The sequence below is a fragment of the Melospiza georgiana genome, chromosome 1 (assembly GCF_028018845.1).
Source record: "Melospiza georgiana isolate bMelGeo1 chromosome 1, bMelGeo1.pri, whole genome shotgun sequence".
In the NCBI taxonomy this organism is placed as follows: Eukaryota; Metazoa; Chordata; class Aves; order Passeriformes; family Passerellidae; genus Melospiza; species Melospiza georgiana.
In genome coordinates, this window is record NC_080430.1 from 21,523,350 (window position 1) to 21,531,958 (window position 8,609).

Here is an 8,609-nt window from a genome sequence, read left to right on the forward strand (position 1 = left end):
GGCTTAAAAAAAAAAAAAAAAAAGAAAAGGCATTTTGAGAATACTAGATCTGAGGGTTAAAATCCATGACTGCTGATATTGGTTGGGGGAGGACACAACCTTTGGGATCTCAACTAAGGGGAAATCACTGCCCAGTAAGGGAAAGTAAAGATGAAGACAGTGACACAAGTGAAATGCTTGGGATCTTTTGAATTACAATCCACTCACCAGTAATATGCAGTAGTGATTAATACATATAGATGGCAGCTAAGCTGCTGGGATGGCTCCAGTTGTCCACATCACTTGTTTTTATTTGCTTCTCATGTGAAGTCAAGTGAGTAGGGATCCTGCAAAGATTAAGTGGAGATATGAAGGCCTGTCATTTATAATGGTTTGTATTTCAACATGTTCTTAATTTTGGGCAGCCAGTGCAGGAGAAATTATGTATGAGAAGTATGTTAAAAATAGTCATGCAATGCTTTATGGAACATCATTTGTCACTGGTCATATCCAACCTGTTTTGAAGATTTGTGATGAATTTTACATAAGGCCTGCACTTCTACATCTTTTGTGTTTTAAAATATACAAGCAGTATTAAAACTTGGGTAGGTACAAAGTAAAACCATATTCAATCTGCATTTTTACACATGCAGAATGAGCTTCTCTTTAAAGCAATCTTCACTATGTCCAAAGCAACGTAAGATACTATATTTTTAATTTTAACGTCCTTGACTTCAACCTGCTACAAAACAGAGGCTTGTAAACATGAAATAATGAGACTGCCTTGTTCAGACCAAATGCATAGTGAATAGTGAAAACAAGCCAACAGCTGGCAGAATCTGTACATATGACACTTGGTTCACAATTTAGGTGACATACAACCTTGTGTAATGTATCTGGCATTTGTATCCACTTTTCCAAATCTAAAAACCAGGCTGTGGGCTTTCTAGAAATATTGAATTGGTTGCCGGATTAAATCGTTCATGAAATTGGGAAATTACCCACCACCCTTGCCCCCCCAAAGCCTCTCAGCTGTGCTCACAGCAGTGACAGCTGTCAGTAACATCACAAGGTAAAATATCCATATTGCATAGCAAAAAGAGAAGTCATTTACTCTTAAAAAAAAATGAAGAGAAGGTATTCTTTATTTTGCCAGGTGTGCCCTAAAGCAAAGCTTGATGTCAGTAGCTTTTGTGGAAGTTACAGTTTGGTCAGGGTTAAATCATGCCTGTGCTTTTGTCCAGCTCAACTGTGGCATGACCAGAAGGAGCACTGAAGCCAAAGTTCCTTTTCCATTTGGGTCACTGTTGTAAACTCTGCCCACTGTTTAACTGTAGACAAATAAAGACCAAATACTTGCAGTGCTTGAGTTTCAGTAGCATTTCTTCTCTTTCCAAAGGTGAATAAAGAAGAGAGCAGACCAATAATTGCAGCATCAGCCCTGGGTGACCTAGGGGGAAGTGCTCTCAAGGGTCTATACCCAGAGGGTGCATAGATCCCAAAACCAGGTGTGTTTTCCCAGAGCAGAGGGGCTGTGAGAGGCACTGCCACCTGGTAGCTGTGGGAACAGCTGAGCCACTACACTGGAACCCCAGGGAGAGGGACCTGTGAGACTGAGTGATCTCTTCCAGACTCAAATCTTCTGCTCGGGGCTCCATTTCCCAGGTCATGTAGAAAACAGAAAAGCCATGTCATGTTTAATTTTATTCAGAGAATAATTGATAAGGTTTGCATGAGTTTATAAATGCAATACTTTTCTTCTTTGAAGCAAGCCTCCTTTGGGGGGACTGTGGTAACAGTAAATCACTACAGCATTCATCAGGCCAGCTGGGCTGCCCAGGGAAGTTGTGGAGTCACCATCCCTGCAGGTAAGTAGAAGACATGTAGATGTGCTGCTCAGGGACATGATTTAGTGGTGGCCTTGGCAGTGCTGGGTTAATGGTTGTACTCAATGACCTTAGAGTTCTTCTCCAATCCAAAAATTCTATGGTTCTATAATTCTAATGTGACTGGAAAACCAGCCAGATTAGAATCACAGACAAAATTTCAGGTACAAACAAGCACTTCTTCAATATCATGCTGTATATGAGTTCTTCTGGTATGACTTGAGGACAGAAAATTCCATTTTGCTATAATATAAGTTAGCAACTGAAGGCCCCAGATTACTCTTACTCCTTCAGAAAGATAGTGAGCACAGAAAGGAAATAGAGGCAGAATGTAATTCAGGCACTATTTGTGCAAGGGCCATTGCAAACATAAGCATTTGCACATGCTTTTGATGGATGGGAAGTGAGAGTACCATTTGCACACAAACACAATACAGCCCAAAAGTTGTTAGGATGAATAAATAGAACTCCAGAGCATAAAAAACACTGCAGAGATAATTCATTCAAAAAGGGTAAAATAAGAAAAAAATTAACCCTCCAGGGAAACCTTTTATTGATCATGCTCTTTCCAAAGGGATTCCATGAACTTAGAGGGTTAGAAAGAATAATTTGGTTGTCAATCTGGCATGTGCCTTAAATGACAGAACGACAGACAGGACTCCTTCTATGCATGCAGGACATGAATTGTATGGTAAGTAGGGTTTTAAAATCAACCATGACTGTTTGGAAGTGGCTTCAGGTATGACTTTTTTGTTTAGGAAATGGGGTTTTATTGATTAAGCGTAATTCAATGATGACAGTGGCTTTTTTTAAAAAACTCCGATGTACTGAAGATGTAGGTACTAGTCTGAGTGTTAAATTGCAGATGCTCCAAGGAGCAAATAAAAATTGGAAGAAGTAGGCAATACATAATATTTAAATAGAAATAACACAAAGCTATTCATTAACAGCAAAAGTAAATATGTCTCTGGAGGCAAAAGGCAGAGCAATGTTGACTTTGACTAAAGACTTACTTAATCCTACATTCTTGGTTATTACTTGAATTAGTGGAGGGTATTTAGAAAAAGCCAAGCTAGGCTGATCATTAAAAAAGTTTGTAGAATTCAGCTTAATGTTATTTCAGAATACCATTGAATTCAATTCTCTCAGCACCTTTATCTGTTTTTCTTTTGACTAGGCTAGAAAATCTAAGCAGCTTGTATGGTGGTACCTCTCCTGTTATCTTGTTGATTAATATTTTAGGAGGTAAGTATTTTCAAGCTTTTGTTTGATCCGAAAACAATTTTTTTTCCCAGAGAGGAGTATGCAGACAAGTATTCCTGGGAGTCTGTAAGCTTCTGAGGTGTTTTCAGCAAAAAGTGCATGTTCACCTTCTGTGTTAAGAGAATTTTTTTCAAAGAATAATTTTTTCAAAGATAGGTTTACTGGATCTAGATGACAAGTGACTGCACAGAATTCTTAAAGAAAATGACAGATTAAAGTTACATATAATCTTAAACTGCAGATGTCTTCCTGTTGATGATGACACAGTAGAGGAACAGAAGAAGGAGAGGAAGGAAAAGGAACAGAGGAGAGAAAAGGTTCACTGACAGAGTGGAAGATGGGCTGATGGGGCAATTTGCATCATTTATAAGGGCTGCTGGTCAGCAGCAAAAGATTCCCAAATAAACATTTCCAGCCCTTTTCTAATTCTTCTTTTACAATTCAACAGAAAAAAATAGATTAAATTTTACTGTTTCACTCACTGTTACTGATTTGAACATCATTTTATCGTACTCTGTGGAAGAAATTTTGAAACAACTGCTGCTTTGTTTCTAGCTCAGTGCTAGGATGCCTTCATTCAGTATCACAAAATTCAAGCTTATTTCTGCCACTGATCAGTGATAACATGCATGAGTAAACCAAGAGTTGTCACTTCAGCCTGCCACTTTACCTTCATTTTTTTGATAAATCCCAAGAGCTGCAGATAAATGACTTTGATACCATCTGTACTTGCAATTAGTACCAAAGTTACAAATATGTTCATGTGGATGTAATTGAGGGCAAAACTTGAGGCTGCTAGATTTCAATTCACTGTACAAACACAATTTCTTCCAGTTATTTGACACCTTTTAAACTTTATGTCTTTAATGAGAGAAACTGAAAATGAGAAAACTCCTTAATGAGGGGAATTGAAATGGAGATGGCTCTACAGGCTCAAAGTAAGTCATAAAAGGAGGCTAGACTGTTTTGTTTTCCTACTAACTTACTTGATCAAATCCTATCTCCTTAAATCAGTTCCCTACCTCCCATTTCTTTATTGGAAACACAATTTGTTCTTTATTTGCCTCAAATTTCAATTGCTTAAGAAAAGGGCTCTGAAGGTCACAAGACTGCTTATGTTTAACAAAAGATAAAATGTAGCTTACAAGCCTTTGGTTTATTTGCTTAAAGAACATTTTAATTTTGTTTAAGTGTTTCACTGTTAATTTGGGCACAGGAAGATGCTATAAGTAGTGTTCTTTAAACCTAGGAATGAATTTAGGGACATGGGGTCAGGTCTTCTATTCCCCACTTTCTAAGTAAGCTTTTTGAAATTACTGAGAACACTGCCCTTGTTCTGACCAGATGGTTATTGAATTATGAACATTACTTAGTAGAAGATACAACTGATGGCAATTTAGAAGCATATGAAGTTAACATGAGACATTCAGGCTGCAATCCAAAGTGGAACAGATGGATCTGAAATTGGTTAATGCTAGATCAAGGAAAGCTCAAGTATTTGCACTTACTAATGCAATCTGGGTTACCCCTGGTAAACACGATGCACCCATGCATGCTTTAGCTTGCCTGCACTTTGCACTTAGGTGGCCTGATCCAAGGAACTGCACCATCAGCAGAGGAGTTACCACACAGTGCTTTTAATCATTTCTCTGTTGAGTAAAACTTTTATAGTTCTGACTCCAGATATCCACATACTGAAAGATTCATTTGTGAGGGCTTCTTTTTGCAAACTTATGTCATTTGCCTGGTTTTTTTCAGAAGTAAGGTTTCTTTATTTTCCCTTCTTGCAGGATGGCCACCTGCTACCACTTCACCTTTAACTGCATCTTCTTGATCTTTTATTCTTGCTTGTTCACTTACTTGTTGTTTTCACCTGTCTCTCTAAGTAATAATAAGCATACATCTTTCCATGCTTCAGTGTCCAGCTTCTTGCTCTGCTCTATCTTCTCAGTTTTTGCTCTCTGTCATGGCTCATGAGACACATAGTTCAAAACTTTCTTTTAGAGAATGAAAGATATTGTATTTTCTCCAGTCTTCCTCTAACTCCTCACTTTAACCTTGAGCTTCTCTCTGATATTTTTTAAATAAATCAATGCCTACCACTAGACCAAATAATTGCCTCTCCATACAATGTAATATATTATTATTTCATATTTTATTTAAAAATTATATTAGTTTGTGCTTACAGCAGAAATGTAATACAGCTTTAGGCCTTACAGAATCATGTTTGGGAGATTATGGAACAATTGTTCTCATCCGTGAAATCAACTACTGAACACTAATCACACTAAATCAGATTTAGCACACTAAAAGGAGATTCAATTAAAAATTTAAATGCCTGAGGATTTACTTTCTGATTTGCAGAACTGAAGCTTACTCTTACCAACACTTACTGTATTGCTTTCCCTACCATGTGTGTTGAGGACAGTAATTGACACTGGAATCCTCTCTTTACTGCCTCTCTTTCTGGACATAATCTGTTTATTTGAAGGGACAGTCTCTCCCACCCCTCCTCTGTTGTCATTTTTTCAGGCAGTAGTGGTGCTGTGATGGTAGGTGTGTAAGTGATCTGGAGGGTCCCCTGGGATCAGATTGCTGTTTAAGAATTGAGCCCTGTCAGTTTGCCTGCCCTGCCAAGAACTTGCTTTTATCTATGGTAATTGCTTTTAGAGCTGGATAGCAAAGAGGCTCTTCTCTGAGACTCCCATGCTTCATCCTGGCTTGTGGCAGACTAGTTTCACAGCTGCTCCAGCCCATTTAGGAGTCATTTTTCTTTCACCTAGTGGATATAAATCTGCTGCATTCTGCCTACAATTGACTGTCCCTCTGCTTTGCTTTAGGACTTGTCCATTCAGCACTGCTTAATGATCCTGATCCTGCAATCCCTTGGTGTTTACCATAAGTTGGGTGGGAGAGGGGTCAAGTTTGAGGCCAACTGATAGAAGTAGAAATGACTGCCCCCTTCAAGTCAAACCAGGGTGAGCAATTTCTGCTGGCTTGCTCAATCTAGGATGCAGCTGCAGTCCATGCTATTTAAAAGCAAATGTTTACAGGAGAGAAACAGTTTTCACAAGGCAAACAATTTTCTCTGGTTCTAACAGATTTTCTAGTTATTGATCAGCACAGCTACTCCTTGAAAGGGAAAGAAAGAGCTCACTGGGGTGAGCAGCAAAGTGGCAGAATTTACACTGTATTAATTTGTATGATACCAACTGTATACTCAATGGTATTGCTCCCAGTCATAGTACATAGGTGTAGAAATTTCAAGGCTGACTACTGCCACTTCCAGGGGCTATAGCAGCTGCTGGGGATTGCCAGGGAGAGGATGACCTGGATTCACCATTTGCTTGCATAATTCCTCAGTTACAAATTTCTAATTGGGCCAAGAATCCGGCTTGAAAGTAGTTCCTTTCTGTGTTGTGCACACCATGCAGGAATTGATGGAGCCATGGAGAAAGGGGAAAACTGACAGCTCTTCAAGAATAACTAACTGGAGATCCAATAAACAAGTAAACAGGATTTTCTCCTATTGAATGTTTGTGGGATAACGGGACAAAAAAACCCCTTTTTTATTTTTATTTTTATTTTGCATTTTCAAGTAGCTGATTGAGTTGTTACATCTATATAGTTTTTTTATTCTTTAGTGAAGTCATGTGCCTGCTTTAGACAACATTTTGCATCATTAATTCCCTTGATCCTGCAGGCTGCTGCATGTGGGAAGCCCTGTGCTCCCATGTGGAGCCTCACCATTTTTAATGGTGTGCTGTGTGGGCAAAGGCAGGTCTCCCTGGAGAGACACTTTGAGCTTGAGGTGCATTAGTCAGTCTTCCTTTGTTTGTGTTGCTCTTGCAGGCAGAAAAAAAAAAAGGAAAATAAGAGGTAGCAAAGAACTGGAATCTACACATGCATCCTCATCCACATGCACGTGGAAATACACATGCACGTGGAAATACACATGCACAACAGCAAAACAGACATTAAAAGGAGATTTTCTGGTTAATTTTTGTATTCTCTAAATTATGAGCTGACAGTATCCTCTTGTATCCTGAAACAGCATTATCAATTGCAACATCTTACAAGGAGAGATTTCTCATTTTCCCATGTTTTGATTTCTGAGGTTAAGGCTACAGTTATTTTATATGTACATTTTAATTTTTTATTCATATTTGCTGTTGAATCACAGTTTTACATCCACATGAAGAAAGTCAAGGACAATTCTCTTTCAGCTGAAAACATTCTTTCTTCAAAAATCTGGCTGCTGTGTTCTTTGATTTATTGCCTCGTTGGACAAGATACCAAGTCTCATGCCACAATATTCCTATTATGAGCAGGAGTGGTTTTTTCTCCTCTCTCAGTGATAGATAAATCAGAAGAGCTTGCATTTTTGGAGGATAAGTTACAATTTCTGAATATTAAGTTAATTATCTCAGACAGGGCACTTGAGACACTGTACCTGCCTACTTAATTGCCTTGCACAAGCTGTAAGTCTAAGTTCCTATATTGTCATGTAGATTGTATAATCACCTGTGCAAAAGAATGTGGAAATTCTACTTCGTGAAATCCCACCTCTTATTTGTACCAGTGACAGCAATCATACATGGAAGCCTATGTTTTTAGAGAGATCATTTTCTGAGGAAAACAGATGGCATAAACTAAGAGATAATAGGCACATTTTACAAATTTGGGGTATATTTTTGTTTCATGATTGAAAATCTATCAGTTCAGAAATATTAGCTCGGTATATTTAATGTAATTGTCTGTAACATGGGTGAAGTTTGCTAGAAATATGCAGACCCAGTTCCAGCTATTTGTGTTCTAACAATTTGTGGCTGCCACTATTAAATTTAGGCAAATATTTCCAGAAATATAAACTCAGAAATAATTACATGCCCGAGTTTTGGACTCAGCCAGTGCTCAATGTGCTTTTCCAGCCAGTAGCCCTCAAAACACAATCCAGATGATGAAGATCCTGGTCATAGCTTCCTTTCAGTCATATCACTTACCCCAGGGACCTGGAGAAGTGGATGCCTTCTTTGACAAGGACACCTTTAATTACTGGAAAATATGATGTTCTGTAAAACAGCAGGGGACTTGTTGCTAATTTGTCTAAATTCCTTAAATAGTTACTTTGTCTAGAGAAGAAGGAACTCAGGGACTGTCTGCTTCTCTATCAGTCTTGCTGTTGGGAGTGCAACAGAAGCAATACAGGTAGGTCAGCTCCAAAATACATCTGCACAGAAAATAGAGTGGAGAGCAAAGAGCCATTAAAAACTTTAAAAAAAAGCTTTGTCATTTCTTGCATCTGAACTTGACAAAAAATTTTTTTAAAGTCTGCTAATATTTAATAGAATGAAGACTGAGATATTCAAACAAGGACTAAGCAAATATTCTGAGCCAGATAAATATCTCTATGATGCATATCACAAAAGCAGCTGATTTTATGAAGCATGAAAGAAAGGTATGAATATATCTTTAGGACTG